The sequence below is a fragment of the Lissotriton helveticus genome, chromosome 1_1 (genome assembly GCF_964261635.1).
Source record: "Lissotriton helveticus chromosome 1_1, aLisHel1.1, whole genome shotgun sequence".
NCBI lineage: Eukaryota > Metazoa > Chordata > Amphibia > Caudata > Salamandridae > Lissotriton > Lissotriton helveticus.
The window spans coordinates 1,802,239,132-1,802,265,274 of NC_136057.1; positions in this window are offsets into that span (position 1 = coordinate 1,802,239,132).

Below are 26,143 nucleotides of genomic sequence, written 5' to 3' on the forward strand. Positions count from 1 at the left end.
CATACAACATGACACATTCAGGGCTGTTTGCTTCTCAATAGATGATCCCCTCCTGAAGCTGCATTAAACAAACTAATGGTGGGTGGTACACTCCACTCCACCGCCAGAGTTCACTGAGATTTTGTTACTCCGCACTCCTCTTGGAGGGCGGAGTTTTCAACATACTCTGCCTACGCTGCATAATGGAGTTTACATCACTGATGACATCATCCAGTGAAAGTGGTTTGGTTCGTTATTTAAATATGTATTATATATGTATAGCAATCTGCATTGAAGAATGAGGGATATATAAATATCTGGATGAAGGATTTAGTAGCAGTGTGATTGACTGTTTACTTGACTAATTTATAGTGTCTCACTAAATATATTGGATAGTGACTAAACTGTGAATATTGGTATCACTTTGTCAGTTGTTGTGTAAACTGCTGCACCAGTTGATTACTAGGTACGTGAAAGTCTATATTAGTTATTGATTAGTTAACTGAGTATTTGTATGGGAGAGTGAATGTGTGTGTGGTTCGGTGGGGGGTGTGTGACTGCCCAAAGATGTGTGAATAGTTGATTCAGTAGGTATATGAAGTTAAGACTGCATATTATAACAGTTGTTTGGGTGAGTGAATATCTTTATGGGTGTGCTGATGAGCAAATATATCTCTCAATGGTACATGTCCAACAAACTAGAAAAATAAAAGACAGTGTATGTGACAGTTGTTGTATATAAATAAGTATACATAAGACTCAGTAATTGTATGAGTGACTGTATGGATATCTGTATACTAGTAATAGTGATTTTATAACACACTAAGTATGAGTTACTATATATATATGAATAAATGAAGTGGTGTTTGTATAGGTGTGTAGCTGACTAAATATAAATATGATCCATGTTTTGCGTAAGTGAGTAGGATAACTGCATAACTGAATAGTGTGTTGTTTTTATGTCCTGCATTGTGCTCTTTGCGGTTGAAATGGTTAAAGTCGATTTGTCTTCAACTAGGCATTTTTAATGCAAATATCTTTTTACAGGCGTTGTATTTCCCCCCTAATGAAATGTTTTGCTTCCAAATTTTTAATTTTTTTAAAGGTTTTTTAGCTATTTATTAATGAAATATGGAGGTGTTTGCTGCTGATTATCTTGTCCGACGTTAATTGTTGTAAACTGTCTTTGGGTTTTCTATGTATTTTATTCTATTTCCATTTGTGTATTTGTATTATGTATTTTATGTGGCCCTCTTTTGAGAGCCAAAACATAATAAATAAATTGAATTGAATAGGATGTGTGCTGGTGTGCAATGTCGATTTAGGTGTATACGTATATTTGATAGTGTTCTATTGATCATTGACAGAATGTATGAGTGAATCTATAGGTAAGTATACAAAGAGGATCCAGATGCACGGGCAGAACAAATTGAATTGAATAGGATGTGTGCTGGTGTGCAATGTCGATTTAGGTGTATACGTATATTTGATAGTGTTCTATTGATCATTGACAGAATGTATGAGTGAATCTATAGGTAAGTATACAAAGAGGATCCAGATGCATGGGCAGAACATCTTGTAAAGGTCTTCAATGAAGTAGTCAGGAAAGGGGTGATACCGGAAAGCTGGAGAGGGTCGTTAATATCTCCCATATACAAAAAAGGAGATTGGGCGTTGCCGGAAAATTATCGTTTAATAACCCTACAGGACACCGATTCAGAATTATTTGCAGGGCATCTTTATCTGATTGGGTAAAGAATAACAGCGTTCTCCCGCCTAATCAAACCGGCTTCATCAAAGGATTAGGAACAGCTACCAACATCTTAGCGCTATCTGTTTTAAGCAATTACGAAAAGACAACCTTTATACTTATGCTTTGATGATTTTAAATCAGCCTTTGCTTGTGTAGATAGAGAACGCCTATGAGGAAAACTACATGCACAAGGGATACCTCCCTTATTAATAAATCTGATCCGTCTTCTGCATATAAAAACTTAGGCTAGAGTACGTATCGGTAATGGTCACTCATTATCTAAGGAAATACCAACGTTAGGAGGAGTGAAGCAAGGGTGTGTACTGGCTCCATTATTATTTAATTTGTTTTTAGCTGACTTGTCTCAGGCCTTAAACAACATAAATGCACACCCACCAAAGCTCGCCGATACTCATATATCGAACTCCTTCTATGCTGATGACGTTATCTTCCTAAGTAATACAAAGGTGGGCTTACAACGGTTAATAACACGAATACAGGAATATGCGGTAGAAAATAAAATGGTAATAAATGAATCCAAATCTAAAGTTATGGTTGTCACAAAAAACACAAGAAGGAAGTACAATTCAAAATGGTTCTTAGGGAAGGAAAACTTGGTACAAGTCAAAACCTATAGATACCTGGTTGTTATATTTAACGACAATGGTAACTTTAACCCCCAAAAACTGGATATCACCAGGAAGGCAAACGCATTAACAGGTGCATTTGGGATAATCAAAAAGTCTACAAGCAATTCAACTTATCAACCGCTTCTTAAGGTGATATCCGCGAAACTGTTACCTTCCTTATCCTATGGCAGTGAGGCTCTAAATGGAAAATACGCAATAATTATTAATAATGCTATCTCAAAAACTTTCCGATCCCTCTTTCTTTTACCAAAAAATGCCTCACAAGCCCAAGTCAGGCTGGAATTTGGTTTGAACAACCAACTATATGCACAAAAGGGTCATATGATCAAAGTATGGAATAGAGTGAAAAATGATAAGGAGAACTTAATTTCGCAGCTTTTCTGGAAAGAAATCGAGGGTAACAATATATTATCTGCCTGGAACTACCTGGACAACACTCTGGATGAATTTGGAGTTAGAGGGATCTGGACTACCATAACCCCGGAATCCTTCAAAAAAGTTGTGAATAAAACAACAGATTACCTATCATTGATAAGCGATAAAGAGACCCTTGTTAAAAGGAAACACGCCTGGTCCATAATAAACGGCTACAAAAAAAGAGGCCTCAGCAGTATCTGGACACGGCATGGTCGTGGAGACCCAAAAATATCTTCATTAACGCACAATTTGGAATATGGCTAGGAGAATCACATGCACTACCTTGGGAAAAACTTGAAAACAACTTATCGTGTCAGTTGTGCAAAATTGGAGAGGAAAATATTATACATCTCCTATGCATCTGTCCAGAACTAAAAAACAAAAGACTAACTTTATTAAAAAGGTTATTTAACGAAAGGGCGATAAGGACTTGTAGACAAGCGTTGATTCGATGTCTCTGCCCAGATGATCTACCCATTAATTCTGCTTTCGCAAACTTTGTAACAATTGCACTGAAAAAATTAGAATAACATAACATTGATCATTATAATGACTATATTCATCACTAACTTTTAAACATATGAACTTGTTATATTTAAAACAGTTTTAACAATGTGTCTGTATAATTTTGAAGATTCACTGTTATTTAAAAACCATTTTAATGAGGTATTGTAACTTAAATTTACATAATTGAGCATTCACTCTTTGTAAAGATTTTAATTAATCAATCAATAAATAACTACTACTAATTAGATGTGTGTGTAGATCTTGGAATGACTGAGTGGGTTTTTAGAAACAAGTATTGGTGTGCCAATGGGTTCAGATATGGTACTCTGTATTATACAGTGAGTAATGAAAGGTTATACTAGTGTATGATCAGGTGTATCTGATTGTCACTTGGATGATGTCCTCAGTGATGTCATCAGTGATGTCATTTGAGATGTCATCAGTGATGTCATCAGTGATGTCACTGACCATGTCATGAATGATGTAATATGTGACATCATCAGCAGTGGATTGCAGGCGCGCAAGTTAAAGTTAGCAGAACTAACTATAACGGAGGAATTTCAATGGTTTTGTATGAGTGAAATGTCCAGCTAACTATAACAGCCAGGAAACCTATGGGGTTTTCAGTGAATTTCTAAGGTTTTTTAAATGCTAATTCCTGACTATAACATGTCTGAAACCTACGTTTTTTTCAGTGAATTTCAAAGGTTTTTTTAAATGATAATTTTTAAATGTAATAATAGTTATATGTATTTTTTATACAGATTTTCTACAGTTTTTTAACTAGTTCTTTTTACGTATTTTATTTTTTAAATTACATTATATATTTTTAATATGAATGGAAATACAAATGTTTTTAAAATATTGGAACTGAAATATTGTTTTTTTTTGTTTATATTTTTATCTTATTATATTTATATTATTTTCCTTATTGGTTTTTTTTTTTCAAATTTTTTAACTGGACTCGTGCACCCAAAGCGTACCTTTCTCGATCACTACACGGAACCTAGCTGCCATTTTCGAAATGTTGTGAAGGATCCGCTTGGGGTGTGCAACAGGTGTGTATTTTCTGAGATGTGCGCGATCGCTATGCGACCAGTACATGACTCCAGCTCCCGCGCATTCGCTAAACATCTGCATTACTGTACGCGACACTCGCGCACTTCCGTGTGAGTCATATACTTGTTCGACGCCGTGGGTGCGAGACTTCCGCAAATTTTTTGGGGTCTAAATTTATATATATGTCTTTAATATACATATTAGGGCAAGACATTATCTTAGCTATTCATAAAAAGAATATTTTTTTACTTGTAATAAACTTATATTACTTTTAAATGCAATTTCTCGAAGTTAAGTATGGGCGAAATTTGCTAATTCGCGGTCCCCAAAATCCACAAATTTGTGATTGCAGATTGTTTTATTTTTGCGTGTTCGCGGGGGGCCTTGCCTGTTCGCGGGCTTTACTTTTCAGCGCGGCGACTGCGAAGTTACCCATGTGGTCGTACATGGGCGCGGCCATTTTGTTTTCAGTGTTCGCGTTGCGTATTTCCGTTTCCGGGCGCCAGTTGCATGCTCGCGTTGTGCATTTCCTACGTGTTGGCCGCAATTGCGTGTTCGCATCCGTTTTTGCATGCTCGCTGGGGAAATATCGCGCAAACCTACCCACGTGGTCGCAATGGGCGCGGCCATCTTGTCTTTCATTCATTGCTATGGTTCTCGGCATGCTTTTTTCAATCCTCCCTTAATCTTTGCAATCCTTTGTTTCTTTGAACTTTAAAAAAAAAATTGTACTCATTATCTATCTCTTTATATTTGTACATCTATATTTTGTGTTTTTTTCTACTTTTGGTTACTTTTTCCCTATTCTTTCCTATTTTTTTTCTTCAGCTGTCCAGGACCATGTCAAAGGGAGCCGGGAAGAACCTTAAGATGAAGGGTCCAGCACCCCGTACACGGCTCCGGGAGGTCTTCAGCGCGGTGGAGGTGGCCTCACTGGTTTTCTTTGTCCAGCGCCACCTCCCCAGGAGCGTTCTCAGCAATGGGGGAAGGTGTGCCGGGCCATGTATCGGGAGTCTGGGGTCCGGCGCTCCTTCAACGCACCGGTGGTCAGACAGTCTGGACCGGGAACACGACCAGCTGGACCTGCTTGGTGTGGAGATCCCTGGGCTTGGTAAGTACTAGTAGCTATTTGATCACTACTTTGTTTTCTCCTGCTCTGTGTTATGATATTGCAAATATTTGTTTTTTCCAAAGAGCAAGAATGCTGCCAATTACATTGCAGGTAAATTATGTTTCAAAAGGTTCTGTGATTGCAGGTGCTTGCCTGCTCACTAGAGGTGCTACTATGCTTACTTGTTTTCAATTTTGTGCTCATTTGGCCTGGGTGACTGATTATGTATGAGTGTACTTTACAGAACTGCGTAATGCTAGACACTAGAGATTACATTGCAGATAAATTATGTTTCAGAAGGTTCTGTGATTGCAGGTGCTCACCTGCTCACTGGCGGTGCTACTATGCTTACTTGTTTTCAATTTTGTGCTCATTTGGCCTGAGTGATTATGTATGAGTGTACTTTACAGAACTGCGTAATGCTAGACACTAGAGACTCAAGTCCAGTCCTTCCTTGTACTCCTGACACTAAGAAGAGATAGTGGTGGTGGATTGATAGTTTGAATATATTATGACTGGTTATTTAGTAGGAAACTTTTTAGTGGTCTGCAATCTTGGCGGACTGTGTCTGTCACTTCGTATGCTGCGGAGTGCTGCGTGCCAGTCCTAGTAGAATCTTTTTGTAGTTGGTTTAGGGAGTTACATAACTTTCCAAGTAGATCGTCCGTGAGTCCAGCAATCGTTATATCCTAGTAGACCACAGCAGATAGGTCAATAAATTTAGTGCAATTTTTGTCTATTTCCCCGAAATAATTTGTTATTGTTTTTTTTAAATGTTTGATTTGATTGATTTGATTGACAACAATCATCCATGTTTGTGTCTTTCTTTCATGTATATCAGATCCCCCCAGGGGCAAGAGGACAGAGGAGGAGATTGCGGCGCCAGCGGAGCAGGAAGGCGAGGATAGGTCCGCCGAGGGCTCCTCTGCTGGCCCCAGTAAGTTTTCCTGTTAATATTAATAATTATACTTCTCTATCTTTTACAGCACCTATTTATTCCAAACGTTCCTCATAATTCAATGTTCACCTAAATCGTCTTTGATCTTCTTGTAGACTGTTTCTAAATTCTTATACTGCCTCTACTATGACTCTCTGTGGTACTACTAGATTATTATTAGTCTGTCTGTGTAGCTAGCTAAGCTTGCACAGTTGGCAAAAGGTGTTAAACAAAACTCCTACTCTATTCAGCAGTAGCTCTAGGCACTGAGTGCAGTCCTCTGGGTTGTCCATAATGTCTATTGAAGTCTTCTAAATGTTTATGCTTTGACAATTCCCAACAATAAAATGTCACTGGCCACCAAGAATAAGATAGTAGTTTACTTTTTGATTGGATAGGAGGACATACTACTACTGTTGCAGGGACTATTCTGCACATACAGAACTATGGACAAGAAATAGGGCATTGGTTATGAATTATAATAGGAGCAGTTAGACTTTCCACATACCTCAGTCATAACAGAAGTTGAACCCCCAATCTCCTTACTGACTAGCTAGTGTGTCAGAGTCATTATTTAGCTCCCGAATGCAGCGATGATGCCCAATGATTTTACAACCCAGAACATAAGACTATGGAGTCAGAGTCCCGACCTCTCAGAGTCACGGACTCATGCTTGCAAATTGGAAACCCTTTAGCTCACTCACTCATGACCAAAAATCACAGAGTCTATGTACGTTTTAAAGCTTTATTAAAAGTAAAACATCTAGCTCTGTGTGTACTCTGTAAAAAGTTAAATTGTGCATTATATAAAAACATTTATTAAAATCAACGTCATATGAGATAAATGGGGAACGACTGAAAAGTGGCTGATTTCACACATTAATTGTGGGAGAGCCCTCATCTGGTTGGAACTTAAAGTCTTGATGGGGATGAATCGTTGACGACTCCAACTAACATCTGATGATGATCTTGCTCTTGTTCATAGAAGGGAAGCTTCTGTCTGTTATGAGAAAAATGGTGCGTGTTAAAAAGCAAGCATTCATCAGTTGTGTTAAAAAGTGTAGCATCACATGTTATGGCTAAGCATAAATAAAACTGATAGGAAAAGATCTATAGCTTAGTCAGAGGCTGTGACATTGTAATGAAACCCAAATTTATATTTCACAACAGGGCTATGGCCTAAAAAATACCTTATTACAATAGATCATAGTTTCAATCATTTTTTTGAAAATGTATTATTGTTATTTTTAAATATATAGAAAATGAATGATACTTTTTACAAGACAATATCAGTCATATATTAATCCTCAGTCATATTGATCATTATATAGTACACAGTACACAGTACAGAATAAAACATAAGACACAAATAATGATAGCAGGGCGTTAGTGGGACTACTCGCGTTTCGGCGAGGTCGCCTGAATGTACAGGAAACTGTGCTGCAGTCTGACAAAAAACAGAGCTCTCAGTCTGTAGCTGGTTCTACTTTAAAAATGTCACAATTGTATAAATCCTGTATCGAAGAAAGATTTCACCATGATGTGGTACGAGGTTATAGTTCTCAGTTATATCCAGATTCTATGTTTAAAGTACCTCCAACATTTAGGTCCTGATATGGCGAAATGTGGACTTAAAGATAAAATCCACTGTAGTGTACAGGCTGGATGGGCTATCATACAGGCCAGATATTTTCACGATGAAGCGGGGCAGTTTACTTTAGAAAAACGGCACAGTAGGAGATCTATAGCTGCAGCCCGAGCTCCCAAAACGAGGATAGTTGCTATAAATAAAAAACACCCTTCCCTGAAGAAAGGGACATTTTTAGTTTAGACTAGAGAGTCAAAAATTATTAAATGGGTTTATGTAGTACTAGTAACTTTTTTTCATTCCTAGACAAAATAGGGAGTAGTGTATATGGCATCTAAAAATATTAAATGTATTTTCTAGGCGTAACACCATCGGCACAACCAACCACCAGTGCCGGGGCCAGTGCGGAGGTGGGCATTTAAGGGGCGGATACGGTGCCACAGCCAGCAGGAACTGCTGTGGGGGATGCCACTACAGTGGCGGGCAGTGGTAAGCTATTATATTCCTTACTTATTGAGATTGCAGAGTAGGCTCGCTGCAGGGGTGTATATCTATGTTGTACAGTACAAGTACACTTTACTGTTAAGAAGACTTACAAATTTAGAACTACGTTTTTGTCAAATAAGTAAAAGACAGTCACCCTTGACTTCGCATTAGCAATAGCATTAGCGGCGGGAGTTGATGAGTAACCAATGGCCTCCTCTAAATTTGACTTCAACTCAGCTGTCACAGTTTTATCGAGAAGCCAAGTCAGATCAGAGATTAACTTGATGGATGGAATGAACAAAAAGGGAAAGAAGGGTGTAAGGAAGGACGAGTGAGTTAAATTAATGAATGGCAAAGAATGATACGTGTTTTTGAATGCAGGCACAGGCGGCTGGGAATCTGATGCATGGCTGGTTGAAGGCAAGGATGGGTGGATGTAGAAAGAAAAGAGGACTGCCTGGCTGGATGAAAAAGAAACTGTATGTGTGTGCAATATAACCTTTGGTTCAAATTCAAATGCAAGTCAAGCACGGAAGCATGGCTGGCGGCAGTGGCGGTTTTCAAAATAAAATAAAAAGGGTGTTTTTCGGTGAGAAAAAGTAAGTTTTGTCCAGTTGAGACATTAAGAAGAATGATTGACATTTACTTTGAATGGATGGATGCCTGGATTGTATCTTCCTCATAGCATAGGTGTATGTAGTAGACAGAGTAGACGGTCACTGGATGAAGAGTGTACTTTGAAGAGCATGTAACACCGCACGTCCGTGCCAGATTAGCAAAGCCTAGGAAAGAAGTTGTAATTTTTCAGAATACTACCATGACTAGTAACAGTAGTTTGCAAGCACAGCATATATATCCGGCGTTTACGGGGACCACTCACTACCTCTGTTAATAATTTTTTTACAAATCTGTCATTCATGTGTGGCGGCCTATCAGTGTTCACTTAATCAAAAACAAAGCACCTAAAGTCATCCCATATGTAAGCAAATATCCTGTAAAGGGATAGAAGATCATATTATTTATCTTCAGTTTCCTTTTGTAGTAGTCAGGGGCACGGCAGGGTGAAAGTTAAAATAATTAAGCAGTAGTCCTTGTAACAGAGTATGGCCAGTGCCACCCGTAATAGAAAAGTAAGAGCTTCACCACCTGATTTACTGGACTGCTACAGTAACGCAAGTCTGTGTCATCATGGCTTTGCGTCTGTTTTTCTCGGGTGCAAGTTGACTGCGCTGGCATTATGCCGGTTCCACAAGTTTACGTACCAAGCAATTTCGCTAAAAAGAGAGAAGAAGAAGAAGACTGGTGCACTGTCTGAGTCTAATGTAGTGAGTCCATATAGTGCTAGTAGAATTCCTGAAACTCTCACTAATGTTAGAGCAGAGGCCGACGAAGTGGAAGGTTAGATAGATACATGCCACAAATGTTATATACTGTGCTTGCAAGTTGCTAGTGCTACTGTGACACAACTTTCTGCTGAATTATTTTGTGTTAATATTAAAGAGCATTGGTTACAGTATGTTTTTCTTTCTTCATATAGATGCTCCTTCCAAACTAACAAGGAAGGAGTTGGCAAGACGGACGCGGCAATGGAAGCTGGAGGCAATTGTCACCAAATATCGGCGGCTTGTGGCCCAGGAGGAGGAGGACACACAGTCGACAACATCCATGGCAGCTGCATCCTCCTCCGCTGACCCTGGGTCATACAGTCAGCGCCATATAACTACTAGTTGCGTGGAGTATGGCCTATGGCTACTACAAGAAATAGTACTGAAGGTGAAGGACACAGCAGCCGTCATGTGTAGGAGGAGGATGTTGTTGATGATGAATCCACTTGATGGCGCACATGAAATTCTGATTTTATTTGCAAATACTCATGGGTGTGTGTTAAGCAGAATAAGAATAAGATATCGTCGAATTCCTTCACCAGCCTTGAAATTGTTTTTCTGTTGCTTTGGCCTTATCTTCCCCTGCAAGTGTGTGGAATTATTGTTGTCATTTAGTCTGTCACACCTCAATGAAAACCACACAGCCCGGGGGAAGAGGGTTAGGGTTAGAAAATTGGATGGGAATGGGTTTTTTTTAGAAACTTTTGTGGAGAGAGGGAAAAAAACACCGCATGGCAAACAACAAATGAAGAAAAACAAATCTTTGGATACGAAGATATCCATAAATCTTTTAAGGGACATAAAGGAAGTGCGCTGCATGCATGAAGTTGTTTGCTAAATGGATGGTTAGGTTACTGAAAAGTAGTAGTTACTACAAATTACTAACTATGAATAAACAATTTCACAGTACAGGGCTGTAGTAATTACCCAATTTCACTTGCCTATCTGCCCTCAGAGAGAATAAACACGTATTAGTACATTAAAAAATTTGTTTTAAAAATAGCAAAGCAAGTACTTGAATTTGAAGCAGAGAGCAAACGCACAGAGTCGCACTCATAGGAGTTCATAACAATAACATTATTTTAAAGATAAGGAGTTATGAAGAGGATACTGTAACTGTATGTTGTAGTTATCCTGTTCAATTTGGGAAGTTGCATGCATCCAGCAATTCCTCCTCTTGTTCGCGGTACTCCTCCATTCCATCTGACGCTCTGTCGATCTATCTTGGTGACCAGACACACTGTCCACAGCCTGCCTTGTGGATGCGGAATTGCAGATTGCTATGGTAAGCCTTAGTTAATGTTTTTCCCATCGCACAGGGTAAAAGGAAAGCCGGCCTGTAATTGTCAATGGGAAAACAGGAAGGGATATTAAAATACCATGGAGAAAAAAAATATAAGGTACAGTGTGTAGTGCAAAAATGACACTTTCACTTTCAGAGGTGACAGAATTACACAAGCATCATTTCTAAAGTGCGTACTCTGAGTCTCCTTTTTAAGGATAGTACTTAGCACACAGCAGGCCAGGGTCATGCAGACGGACAAGGCAGGCACCACTGAGTGAACCAACCTCCATGTAGCATACCTCTTTGACACAGAAAGACAGAGCAGATCTAATTTTATACAGCAAGCCACATAGCCACAATTTTTCTGGCATAACAACACTACACTGGCTCGACCACTCCATAACACGACTAGACAAACATGTAGTTCTGCTGTGGTTGTTGTTGACTTGTTAACCTGTTTGCCACTCAGGAAATGGCCATAGTTCTTCCATAAACCGACGATGATGATCCATCCATCCCAGTGATTGACTGTAAAGAAAGATATTAACTTTGATCATCAAGACTCATCATCATCATAGTATTGACAAACTCAATGTTGTTCATGCAGTCACAGTCTACACACAGTGAGTCCAAGGACATGTTCCATATTTAAAAATGCAACGTAGTGGCCCCTGCAGTAGAAGTACAATTTGAATTAAACAAGGTAAAAACAGAGTAGACTTGAGTTACATTTAGTGTGTAAAAGATTAAATAATAACAGAAGAATGCATAGGATACATTTCATGCACAACAAACAAACAGCAATTGCTTTCATCAGAGCCAGAGAGCCAGTGTTGTCCACTGCATGCCATCTCATTATTCATTACCTGTTCCACTTTTTGTCTGCATCTTATTCTTCAAGTGAAGGCCCACAGGGCAGCCTCTCGTGTAAATTTTAGAGGTAACAGTCAGCAGCATATAGTCAGTAATGCCAGTCCCACTTCTTTTGAGGGGACTCGTCTACGAAGTGACAGTTTCTTAATTCTGCGTAATCCAGCCATCCCCCTTGAGGGACATGGATAAGGGGAGTCTGGAGGAGGAGAATAGAGAAACATGACTGAGTTGTGGGAACGTGTGAACTTCACAAATGCAGACAGCGGCACCTTCAATAAGGAAATAAGATGAAGACAGGCTGCTGATGGATTTGTTGTTATTAGAGTTTTGTTGTGCTAAAAGTTGCAAAACAAAGAAATACACACAGGAATAAAAGTGAATAAAAAACAAAAAAAAATGAAAGTCAGTATTTCAGCCTTGGTGTCAGGGAAGTAGAGCTCGTCCTCAATTTCTGTGGATTGAAAAGGGAGTAGGTCAGCTAACAGAGAAGAACTTCCGCCACCAAAGTCTGTGTCCTCTTCTTCCTGCATGGATTCACATATTTTGTAATCTGGTAGTATGAAGTGCTGAATCATCTTGATCATTTAAACTTCTCCACATTTTTGGGCGAGAGGCGGGTCCTTTTTGAAGTGACAATGGCACCAGCAGCACTGAAAACACGTTCAGAAGACACACTTGCAAGTGAGCAAGACAAATAATTTAGAGCCAGCTTGGTGATCAGTGGCCATTGACCCCTTTTCCCATACCAATACAGCAATGGGTTATGATCAATGAAGACCTCTGTTGGGTCATCCAGATAGGCCTGCACCATCCACTCAAGGTCATGCCGGAGTGCTCCACTTTGCGTACTATCTGTGGCCTTTGCATCAACACTGGAACAAGCAAACCCTTGATGAGTTATCCAATACGCTTCCGACAATATTATGGCTGGGCCTGGTGCAGGTGATGATGATGATACGGTTGCTGGTGTCGGTTACGGCTCTGAGGGAAAGTGACTGCCTTCGGCCACAGAAGTGGACCTTGGCGCCGCATGGCCTGCTGATTCAGCTGTACTTGTGGTGGGTCCTTCAATTTGCTGCCGCTCTTTCTCGAACCGAGTGGCTGACAGAGCTAGCCAATGTTTTTACTTTGAAATATCTGCTTCAATAAAAGGAATGAATGCATTGCTGGCCAGTGCCTTTTTGTACCGTGGATCCAGAATAGTGGCACAAATGTAATGTTGTTCATAATGTATTCCTTTAAGCCTTGCATTGTCAAGTAGACTGGTTAATAAGCTCTATGCCAACTGATATGCGTCTTGCTTATCAGCATCATCTTTGAACGTTGAAGACACCGCCTTCAGTTGGTGCTCTAGCATGCGCAACAATGGGATAGCTTTGCCCAAAGTACAGTCCTCCCTGCTGACTTCACGATTGAAGACCTCAAAAGGGCGAAGCATGTCTGTCAGAGTTTTAACTAGGTTCCATTCCTCCAACTCTAGCCTCATGTCTTTCATAGAAGAACCCCGTGCAAAGACATACTCATTGATTACAAAGCACTGCTCAAACAGACACTCAAGCATGTAGAAGGTTGAATTCCATTATGTTACCACCTCCTGGATGAGTCCTCTGACTGGCACTCTACGGACAAATTGAATGATCCTCAGCTGCTTCTGGGCCTTAAAAGAATGGCTCAAATGTGTGCAGATTCTTCGGCAGGTGGTCAGTAGCTTGCTGACTTTGTTTTCTTTTTTCAAGAAATCTTGAACAACAATGTTAATACTGTGCGCCAAACACGGCACTTTGAACTAGCCACCATCATTCATGGCCCTAACTATATTACTGCCATTATCCATGGAAACATAACCAATCATGAGCTTTCTTGGATGCAGCCATTTAAAGACCTTACTGTTAAACTCCTCCAAAATGTTTACTGCAGTATGAGATTTCTCTATGGCAAACATGGCTACTGTTGCATGTTTCCGACTAGCTTGAAAAATGGTGTCAGTGTCAACACCTGTAGACATCTTGTCTCTAACCCATGCAAAAGAGACCCAGTTTGCAGTCATGCACATGTAATCAAGGGCTTGGCAACTGGTCCACATGTCTGTTGTCAGGTGGATAGTGTGAACAGCACTCTTCTGCAAAGCTGCCCCAATCACCTCCAGCACATCTTGATGTAGTGCTGGAACCGCAACTCTGGCAAAATAGGACCGGCTAGGAACCTTCCATTTAGGGCAGACTGTTGCTACAAATTCTAGAAACCCACCCCTTCCACAAAAGAAAAAGGGAGAAGGTCCAGCGCTAATATTTTAGCCAGCATTGCATTATAAAACTTGCAGTTGGGTGGTTGCGTTCAAATGTCGCCTCTGACCAAAACTTGCTTTTAATGGTGGTCTGGACCCTTTACATACGTGATGATGAGGATGCAGACCTCTTCAACCCAGTTAGGCTCCTTGATGTACTTTTTCGCATTGAAGTCTCTACCAGACTACTGTGCCTCCTTGATGTTGCTGGGGTAGAGGAGGGTGTGGGCGCTACCACTGCAGTGCTGCTGCCAGGGGTACTGTGTGTACCAGAAAAAATGTCTGTCGCTTCTTCACCTCCCCCCTGCACGATCAGCCCCTCGTCATCATCAGATGCAATATCAATGGATACATTTGAATTTGTTGTACTTTTGGCTTCCTGGATCTTACTTAGGTGTGCCTCCCACTGGATAGTGTGATGTTTTTGGAGATGACCTCTCTAGCCTACGGTACCATAGTTGGTACCAAGCTTAGCCTGACTAACAACAGTTTTACAAATTGAACAAATAACTAGGTTTTCTGCCTTTTTGCTAATACTAAAGAAGTCTCAAACTGGGGAGTTGAGATGTATGGTGGTGGTGGTGGATGTGCTACTTTCAATGCCAGATGAAGTGGAGGATGGGCGTGGCCGAATTTGACTCTGTTGTGCACTTAGAGTTACAGCACCACTACTTGAGGTAATAGAGATCGAGCTGGATGGAGGTCCCTGCCGGCCCTTCTGAAGAGAAAATATGGCAGCTGTAGGTCGTGTTGGTATAGTAGTTACCTGTATTGGTGGTGGTAACAGTCCCACGCCGCCCTCATCCCACTCAGCAGCAATTCGGGATAGGGTAAAAATGTCTGTCTGCTGCATTCCCGCCGGGGCTGGAGTGACGACTGTGTTGACTGGGTCGTCATCGTCAGACTGTTCATCAGCAGCATAATACACCTCTTCTACTTCTTGTTCGTCGTCATCACCCATAAGTGAAAGCCTTGCGGGAACCTTCCTTTTAGTTACCTTTGTCGGCTCATGGCGTGCCTCCCTCTCAGACTGCATTGGTGGGTTGCAATCAAGATCTAGATCATCAGAAGGAAGGTGGCTTGAAGAAGAACTTGTATTAGCCCTCCGTGACCTTTTTCTTGCTAGGGGTCTGGAAGACAATGGATCATCAGGAGGAGTGGCTTGCTCGGAAGATACCTCCGCTTGAATCTCGATTTCCTGATGTGCCCCAATTCTGGAGGAACAAGCATTGTGGGCAGTTGTGCTACTCCATGCGCCTCTCGATGTGCCTCTACTTGTGCCACTCCTTGCGCCAGTCCTTGCGCCACTCCTTGTGCCACTCTTTGCACCACTCCTTGCACCTCTCCTTGCGCCTCTTCTTGTTGCACCTGTGGTTGAACACTCGTCAGATGAGTTACACCCTCCACTGATTGGATGCTACTTTCCGATGAGTCAACGCCGATATCACTGGTCGATGGTGAAAGAGAAATTAAAGAGGCTGCCTCTGCAGCACTCATGGACTTGGGCCTAACTTGGCATGGTGGCACTGAGACCAATGACGCGGAGGTGCTGCTCCCCGCTTGCTCCCCGGCGGACACCGCTGCTGCAGGCGTATTTTTTTTTCCCGAAAAAAGTGTTTGTCGGCACACCAGTCTCCTGTCGGAATTGCCAGTAGCCCAGGAACATATAAATGCCACTAACCTTGTCCTTCTGACCAGCGGAGACGATGTCTGGAGATAGGCCCCCCAATTCCTCCTAGACACGAACCCCAGCAAAGGAGTCTGTACACCGTCTGCGTGGACTCGTGCCCCGGTGAAAAGGGAAGTGGATAAAATAAAAAACTAGCTGTAGGTTCTGTGATTCCCTCAAGGTCTGGTCAAGAGAACTGCTAGGTACCAGGAAGGACGTCCTCACTGCATAAGAGGATGACAAAGCATAATATATCACACCTGTTCTCTTCTGATTAGCTATAGCTTTATAATCAACGTCTTATCACTTCTTACCAGAAAGTTATACAGCCATACTAGGTATTTCCTATTCCTTGTGTCCCAAAACAAAAATAGAAAAATAACAAGGGAATAATAGTCCAATGCAATTAGTCTGTAGCTGGTACGGTGTATACCACAAAATGAGCAGTCTGTACTTGCTGCTGGAAAACGTGTAGATTCACAATGTCACCACAAGATTATACACGCCCAGCAATTATCCTTTTCCAAGTGTGATAGCATTGTTAAAAAGACACAATGCTAATGTCCATAACTGTTCTTTTGGTGATTGTGATCACCGAATCGATCCCAAAATTAACTGGAGCCACGGTGTCCAAAAAAGAGTGAGCGGGATAACCAGGAACTGCGGCCAAAGGTCACCAACAGAATGAAGTAAACAAGGCAGCTCCCCCTGAATACTGCTAACAGGAAATTACACAGAGCGCGTCATATCAGCAGACGCGTTCAAAGCAATAACCCTTCTCACTCCGCCAAATGCAATGTGAACGCGAAACAACGCGCACATTACACCGCGGCTTCTCTTTTCTAAAATCAAGCACAGGTGCAAAGCGAACGCGGAGGAGGCGAGCCCGCACTCCTTCCGCTAAAATACCTGGCGCGATTTCAGTCTCAAAAGTAAATGGATGCTCAGAACTGCAACGGCTTCAATCTTCAAGCTGAAATCCGGCGGGGAACACCATCCGCCATTCCGACAGAATCAGGTTGATTGGCAAGCACCTTCCCAACGTGAAGGAAGTGCTTTTGTAAGTTCCGCCCTGAGCCTCCGGGTGTCGTATCCCTAGGCATGCTGGTTGCTGTAGTCTTCCAGTGATTCACCCTCATTTCATGTCGGACAGGAGAACAGCGGTGACCACAACAATGGTATGGTTGTAACCCCCTTGACATCGAGATCGCTACATCTCCTTGGTAAGTGGTGCCACTTGCTTCTTCGGCTCCTTCTTACTGGCAGTGGCACTGGCAAATTTCTTGGTAGGGGAGCTACGGCCTCCTTTCTTTGGGGCCCATCTACTTCAGATGTCAGAACAGCAGGACGCAGTTGCATGAGTTGCAGAGTTGTCTGTGGCCACCACAAGTGACGTCACGTGACGTTGTTCACACACCGCAGCAGGACTTCTTCCTGGCACCACAACAAGTGATGGGGATGATTTCTGGTTGTCAGTCTTTGTGCACCTAAAGCAAAGGAAACCAGAGGAACATCAGTTTAATAAATGTTGCATATGTCGTGCTTCAATTAATCTTTGCACCTAGGCATTTATTATAAAACAACACACCCAAAAACGGAAAGACACTAAATAAAAATTGCAATTCTAATCCAAAATGGATGTTTAAATTATTAGAAGAGAGACCACACAGATAGAGTTGTTTAATGCACCACTGAGTACCCCTTGGCATAATCGATGAAAGCAAGTCAGACTGGTTGCAGGCCTATGGCAAAACAAAGCACACTGCCTGACTTCAAAATGGCCCCTAGTCTACCACCCACATGACCAGACTTTGCCTGGACCTGGCCTCAAAATGACCCCACCCACATGTCCAGGCCCTGGACCAGGCCGCAACAACACCCCAAAAATATAAATACACACAAAAATCACCCAAATCCAATGGCATAAATGCCCTAAATGATGTTTAAAATCAAGAGAACACACAGAAAGACTTGGCACATGAACCACTGGCTGCCCCTGGGCATACTGGATGAAAGCAAGGCAGACTGGGTGCAGGCCTATTGCACAACAAAGCACACTGCCTGGCTTAAAAATGGCCCCTAGACCACCACCCACATGGCTAGACCCTGGACCAGGCCACAAAATGGCCCCCACCCACATGGCCGAGCCCTGGACCAGGCCTCAACAACACCAATAAAATCAAAATACACATACAAATCACCCCAATCCAATGGCATCCATGCCCTAAATGATATTTAAATTCAAGAGACCCCACGGAAAGACATGGCCCATGCACCACTGACTACTCCTGGGCTACTGTGGCTTTAACACGCACCCCAAAATTAAAAAACAAACACATTTAACAGTGAGCTACTCAATAACATGCCATAAATGATATTTAAGTTCAACAAAACTCACAGAAACAGTTTATCATGCACCCATGACTAACCCTGGGACTACTGGATACTGAGGGTACCCACAATATATATTTTTTAAAGTTGTGAAAAAGTTTATAAATTGTAGATGCAGCAACTGCAATGCCCCAAACAAACAACACCAACTTACTTGTAAAATCTCAATTGCAAAAATGATCCCCCAAAAAAGTCCTCAAATACAAATATCCAGCAGCAGCCACAAAGAGTAATCCTTCCAGCTCCAGATCCAAATGAAAAGAGACCAGGACATGGACAAAGCACTGGGAGGCACCTGCTGGACAGGAACAGGAAGTTGGAGACTGTGGGGCACTTCCTTCCTCCCACCCATCCAAAAATTGACTCCTTGCACAAACAAATTTAGCCAAATGTCAATCTGAGGAGTTATTCTGATCCAAATCATCAATGTCAGAAGGTTTATGCTGCCAGCGATAGATTTCTTGTGCAGAATAGCAATTTTTGCTATTTCGGGAAAGCGAGCTGTTCAAACCTCCATCCGGATGTCAGCTGCGCTGCTCATCTACGTGATCACGGGCCCTTATGACGTATTCGCGTTCTGAAAGTCTCCCAGTGCAAGATGGCGGGACGCTATGACATACTCGCAGTCGAAAAGTCTCGATCACGCAGCAAGACCGAACATGGTGCAGTGCACCCAAACCGGGAGGAAAACAACTCGGCAAACTCAGAAGTAAGTCAAAGCCGCGCGCACAAGATTGTATTTTTGAAGCACGACCAAGCAAAAAAAATCAGCTAACTCGCGAATTGCGAATTCTTTGATAATTTCGGGTGATTCGCGGACCGCAAAATTGTCAAAAATTTGCAAATTCCGTGAGCGGAACGGATTTTCAGCCCATACTTACTCGAAGTCACGTTGGGTGCGTGCTGCCTGTGCGCAGTCTGCGCGGACACCATGTGACCTGAAAAAAAAAGGTTTGATTGGTTCATAACATTTCCTATTCTAACTATTGAAGGACCCCACCCATTAACATCATTCTTCTTTGAGCTTATTTGGAGAGTGATTTCTGAGCTTGGAAGAACCTATTCCCATTACTTTTTTTTGGGTGTTTTTGAGAATAAAACCAACATCTTTTCTTCAGGACAACAGCCACAGGACCAGGAGGAACATTCTTCAGAGGAAGAATATTTACCGGAAGCTCCACGCCCACAAAGACCAGTATCGGTGGTGTGGATGTTTTTGCACCTTTCCGGAGGGGCAGAAGAAAGTGAACACCACCAAAGTAACCTGCAAGATCTGTGAGCATGTCTTGTCCTGAGGTAGTGCTCAGAAAAAATGCTCTTGTGGTACTGCCTCGATGTATAAGCACATGAACACTGTGCATCCAGTGAATCTGGCTCGGGATAAGTGCAGGAGAGCACAACAGAACCCTCCAACTGCACTACCTGGTACCTATGGCACTTCAGCAAAACACACAAGATGATGGACGGAATGTTGCACAATTGCAAAACATTCACCCCCAGTCACAAATCTGGGTTTAATCCATCGTTATTTTGCTCACTAAGCCATCCCAGTTCAGACATGGCCATATGCAAATCAGTCTTGACCCTGTGCCTCATGGGAACAGTCCAGACCGAACTGCCAAGCCATGTCTTCCCTGGACCGGAATCAAGCATTTTAGAACTGGTTTCTGGCTATCAGACTACATCAGCCAGGATAGTTTGACTCCAGTGGCCTAGTAAGCATGGGACCCACATGTAGGCATACCCTTACCACATAGGGTGAACGGCAAAACACACAAGATGGTGGACGGAATATTGCACAATGGCAAAACATTCACCCCCAGTCACAGATCTGGGTTTAATCCATCGTTATTTTGCTCACCAAGCGAGGCGGGAATTATCAGGTCCAAGGAAGTTGATCTCAAGACCCGCCAAGGCGGGAATTGAACCCTGGTCCCTGGTCCCGGGCTAGACCTCTGCATCAGGGTCTGCCGCTCTAACCATTGAGCCACACTTCTCCTGGAATCCAAGTACTCATGTAGCTAGCCAGACCTTAGCACATGGACTGCTTCAAACCCCTATCCACTATGCATGCAGTCCTTTAACCACCTACACACTTATAAATTCACCCAGGCACTCTCCTTGCAGTACTCTAATCATTCAGTCAGTTTCCAAGTACTCATGCAGTGAACTAGGCCTTAGTACATGGACTGCTTCAAAACCATATCCACTATGCATTCAGTCCTTTGAAGCATCTACACACTTGTCTTTCATACCTTCAATTCCCTAGTCAGTATCCATACACTTCCAGCAAAGACCCTGTCACTCCTCTTGCACTCCTCTACTGATCCATTCAGCACCATGTAGTAATCCATTTACTGCGCCAAAACCCAACCACTTATAAATTAACCCAGGCACTCTCCTTGCAGTACTCTGATCATTTAGTCAGTATTCAAGTACTCATGCAGTGAGCCAGGCCGGAGCACATGGACTGCTTTAAACCCCTATTCACTATGCATGCAGTCCTCTAACCACCTACACACTTGTCTTTCATACCTTCAATTCCCCAGTCAGCATGCATCCACACCAGCAAACACCCTGTCAATCCCCTTGATCCCCTCCAGGTACTGACTGAATGATTAGAGTACTGCAAGGAGAGTACCTGGGTGAATTTATTAGTGCTCGGGTTTTGGTGCAGTGAATGGATCAGTACATGGTGTTGAATGGGTCACTACAGGAGTGCAAGGGGAGTGACGCAGTGTTTACTGGAGTGTATGGATACTGACTAGGGAATTGAAGGTGTGAAAGACACGTGTGTAGGTGGTTAGAAGACTGCATGCATAGTGGATAGGGGTTTGAAGCAGTCCATGCGCTAAGGTCTGACTAGCTTGATGAGTACTTGGATTCTGACTGAATGATTAGAGTACTACAAGGAGAGTGCCTGGGTGACTTTTTAAGTGTTTGGTGTTTGGCACAGTGAATGGATTAGTACATGGTGCTGAATGGGTCACTAGAGGAGTGTAAGAAGAGTGACAGGGTATTTCCTGGAAGTGTATGGAGACTGACTGGAAGACAAGTGTGTAGGTGGTTAGATGACTGCATGCATAGTAGATGGGAGTTTGAAGCAGTACATGTGCTAAGGCCTGGCTCACTGCTTGAGTACTTGAGTACTGACTGAATGATTAGAGTACTGTTAGGAGGGTGCCTTGGTGAATTCATACGTGGTTGGCTTTTGGCTCAGTGAATGGAGTAGTACATGGTGCTGAATGGCTCACTGGAGGAGTTCAGGGGGATTGACAGGGTGTTTGCTGGAGTGGATGCATGCTGACTGGGGAATTGAAGGTATGAAAGATAAGTGTGTAGGTGTTTAGAGGACTGTATGCATAGTGGATAGGCGTTTAAAGCAGTCCATGTGCTAAGGTCCGGCTCAGTGCATGAGTATTTGGGTACTGACTGAATGATTAGATTATTGCAAGGACAGTGCCTGGGTGAATTTATAAGTGGTTGGGTTTTGGCGCAGTGAACGGATTAGTACTTGGTCCTGAATGGGTCACTAGAGGAGTGCAAGGGGAGTGATAGGGTGTTTGCAGGAGTGTATGGATACTGACTAGGGAATTGAAGGTGTGAAAGACAAGTGTGGAGGTGGTTAGAGGACTGCATGCATAGTGGATGGGAGTTTGAAGCAGTCCATGTGATAAGGCCTGGCTCGCTGCATGAGTACTTAGATACTGACTGGATGATTAGAGTACTGCGAGGAGAGTGCCTGGGTGAATTTATAAGTGTTTGTGTTTTGGCGCAGTGAATGGATTAGTACATGGTGCTGAATGGGTCACTAGAGGAATGCAAAGGGAGTGACAGGGTGTTTGCTGGGGTGTATGGATATTGACTAGGGAATTGAAGGTGTGAAAGACAAGTGTGTAGGTGGTTAGAAAACAGCATTCGTAGTGGATAGGTGCTTGAAGCAGGCCATGTGCTAAGGCCTGGGTCACTGGATGAGTACTTGGGTACTGACTGAATGATTAGAGTACTGCAAGGAGAGTGCCTGGGTAAATTTATAAGTGCTCGGGTTTTGGTGAAGTATATGGATCAGTACATGGTGCTGAATGGGTCACTACAGGAGTGCAAGGGGAGTGACACAGTGTTTTCTGGAAATGTATGGATACTGACTGGGGAATTGAAGGTGTGAAAGACAAGTTTGTAGGTGGTTATAAGACTGCAAGCTTAGTGGATAGGGGTTTGAAGCAGTCTATGTGCTAAGGCCTGGCTCACTGCATGTATACTTTGGTATTGACTGAATGATTAGAGTACTGCAAGGAGAGTGCCTGGGTGAATTTATAAGTGTTTGGTTTTTGGTGCAGTGAATGGATTAGTATATGGTGCTGAATGGGTCACTAGAGGAGTGCAAGGTGAGTGAGTCCTAGAACCAGTGCTATGCTAAAAGACACTTAGAATACAGTTAAAATACCTACATACACTAGAGAACACTATGCGTTGGGGTAACCCTGTGATCACAATGACCTCCTCTGTAGGTCCCTAGTACATAATACGGCAGGGGGATTAAAACTACCTCTTAAAACATGCCACAGGGCATGTTTGCACACTGGTGAAGGAAGGGGGAGTCTAAGCTGACATTTGCAAACATGCCCTGTGGCTGTTTTAATTTCGGGGATCAAGTCCCCTTGAATCCTGAGTGTCCCTTGGGTCCAACTAGCCCACCAGGTATCTCCAGTTAGCGCCACAGAGCTGCTTTGCAGACAGGTGTAAAAATTGGCAAGTCCTGGACCTCTCTGCAACTCAGCACAGTGGTGCTTACTGGAAACACCTGGTGGACTAGTTGGCCCCGAGGAGCCTTCAGGATTGAAGGTAAATTATTTCCCCATCTTAAAAAGTGCCACAGGGCGTGTTTGCACAGGTCATCTCAGGCACCATCCCCTCCCTTCACCACTGTGTAAACGCACCCTACATCAGTTTTAATTTGGGACATTAAGTACCCTTGAATCCTGAGTGTCCCTAGGGTCCAATTAGCCCACTAGGTACCTCCAGTAAGTGCTACATATGTGTGTTGCAGAGAGGTGTCAAAAGGGGCACAGCTTGCACCACCTCTCTGCAACGCAGCGCAGTGTAATTTACTGAAAGAACCTGGTGGGCTTGTTGGCCCACAGGGGCCCTCAGGATTGAAGGGGAAGTAATTCCTCAACTTGAAATGCACCAGGGACCCTCAGGATTGAAGAGGAATTAATTCCTCAACTTAAAACACGCGTTTGCAGAGTGCAGCGAGGAGGGGGCGTGGCCTCTGTTGAATTCCCATTAAAAAAATGATAATTAAGAAGGGGGGCTGTGTGCCCACCCTGTTTTTTCTAATTTATTGGCTCTGGGGGCCTAATCCCCCACGGCCTGCCCCCTAATTTAAAAAAAATAATAATAATTTGGAAAGGGTCTGTGTGGCCCCCCTCCCAAGGCCTTAATCTGCCCTGGGGACCCCATCCCCGGGGCATGGCCATTATTTATTTTTTAATCTGTTGGAGGGGGGCTGCGTTTCTCCCCTCCTCAGGCCACCTATGGACCCATTGGGAACCGTGGGGGTCCGCATTCCCCCCCACCAGTCCTCCCGGCTCCCCGCATCCCTCGGGAGCCGGCATTGCTTTTCCACATGGGGAGCTGATAAGTTGCAGTTCCCCGTGTGGAAAAGCAATTTGGTTTGCATTTTCAAAATCGAAACCAAATTAGCTTGGCAGGGTAGGAGCCGAAAGGCTCCCGTCCTGCCATAGCAAACTACAGTGTACAGAGGTGCGCACCCCGGGACACTGCAGGAGCCGGGCCTCGGGGGTGGGGGTCCCCAGGGCCATCATTGGCTCCAGGAGGGGTGCCACGCAGTCCCCCTCCCAACACTTTCAAAGCCCCAGGGGGTGGTGGTCTGCGGGGCTTACATTAAAAAATATTGCCTCCGGGACTTGGCCCACCCGGGGGATAAATACTAACGAAGCCGGTATGCGTGCATACTACGCGCAACCAGCGATTTAAAAAATAAATGCAAATGTTGGCCTTAGGGGACCCCCTGAGCAGGTCTAGGGGTCCAGGTATTTCTACCCTGCCCCCTTTTCGTGTTTTGCATGTTTGTTTTTTTGAAGTGTTGACAGCCAATTAGCATGAAGCTCGTGCTCGGGAGGATCCGCAGCCCTAGATATATATGTGTTTTTATTTTTGAATTTCTCAGCTACTACTCAATGGATTAACACCATTTAACAAAAAGGGTTCTTTCTGAACCAAGAACTACCTCTTTGCAAAATTTTGTGTAATTCCGTTCAGCAGTTTGGGCTGTAGCTGTGTCTAAAGTTTCCCAATGGAAATTGCATGGGGAAACACATTTTGGGACCCCTTTTTTCTCAGCCCCCGCTTGACGAATCACCCCGAAACTTTCAGGATAGGAGCGGACCGGAGTGCCCCACGAGTTTTGAAATTTTCTATATATGTATATCTATATTTATTACCTACTGGCGATAGCCAGTAGGTATATATAGTTAGGATTGTTTTCCATAGGGAAATCGCAACATTCTATTGGGAATAACTTTGGCGCCGGTTGAGGAATCTTCCTGAAATTTGCCTTAACTTTGCCTCGCGGTGCTCCGCTCCTTCCCTTAAAGTTTTGGGGGGATTCATCAAGCGGGGGCCGAGATAAAAGGGGGGTCCCAAAACGTGTTTTCCCCATTTTAATTCCCATAGGGCGGTTGGACTCACTTTTAGTCCGAACGGCTGAATGGTTTTCCACCAAACTTGGCAAAATTGTAGGGACTGGTAGCCCGATGTGCCTTTGCTATGTCTCAAGATATGTGCTCCAGTGGTTTTTACAAAAATTAACTTTGAAAAAATATATATTGGGCTACATTGGGCTATATATATGTTAGAGCCCAAATGTAGCCCAATGTAGCCCAAAGATGGCCACCTGAGACAAAAAAAAACAAATGTAGCCCAAATATCAGCCAGATGTAGCCCAACTATAGCCCAATGACAGAATGTCCCAGAGTGTTCTAAAGAACAACTAGAGCACTAACAGTCTTACTTATGACAAAAGTATGGCACACCTGAAGTCATCTTGATTGGAATAAAGTGTTAACACTTAAAACATTTAATTTGCAAAGGAACAAAATGAGGGGGTTCATTTTGCCATAGAAATTATGATTAGTGCTGAAGAAAGAAAAATTAGGGCACATTTTGAGTGACTTCTCAAATCCTCCTGCATTTCATTAAAGAAATTCTGATATGCAGTCTCCCAAGATGGCCACCAGAGACAAAAGAGCCCAAATGTAGCCCAAATATCAGCCAGATGTAGCCCAACTATAGCCCAATGACAGAATGTCCCAGAGTGTTCTAAAGAACAACTAGAACGCTAACAGTCTTACTTATGACAAAAGTATGGCACACCTGAAGTCATCTTGATTGGAATAAAGTGGTAACACTTAATACATTTAATTTGAAAAGGAACAAAATAAGGGGTTTCATTTTGCCATAGAAATTGTATTACCTACTGGCGATAGCCAGTAGGTATACATAGTTAGGATTGTTTTCCATAGGGAAATCGCAACATTCTATTGGGAATAACTTTGGCGCCGGTTGAGGAATCTTCCTGAAATGTTCCTTAACTTTGCCTCGCGGCGCTCCGCTCCTTCCCTAAAAGTTTGGGGGGGATTCATCAAGCGGGGGCCGAGATAAAAGGGGGTCCCAAAACGTGTTTTCCCCATGTTAATTTCCATAGGGCGGTTGGACTCACTTTTAGCCCGAACGGCTGAATGGAT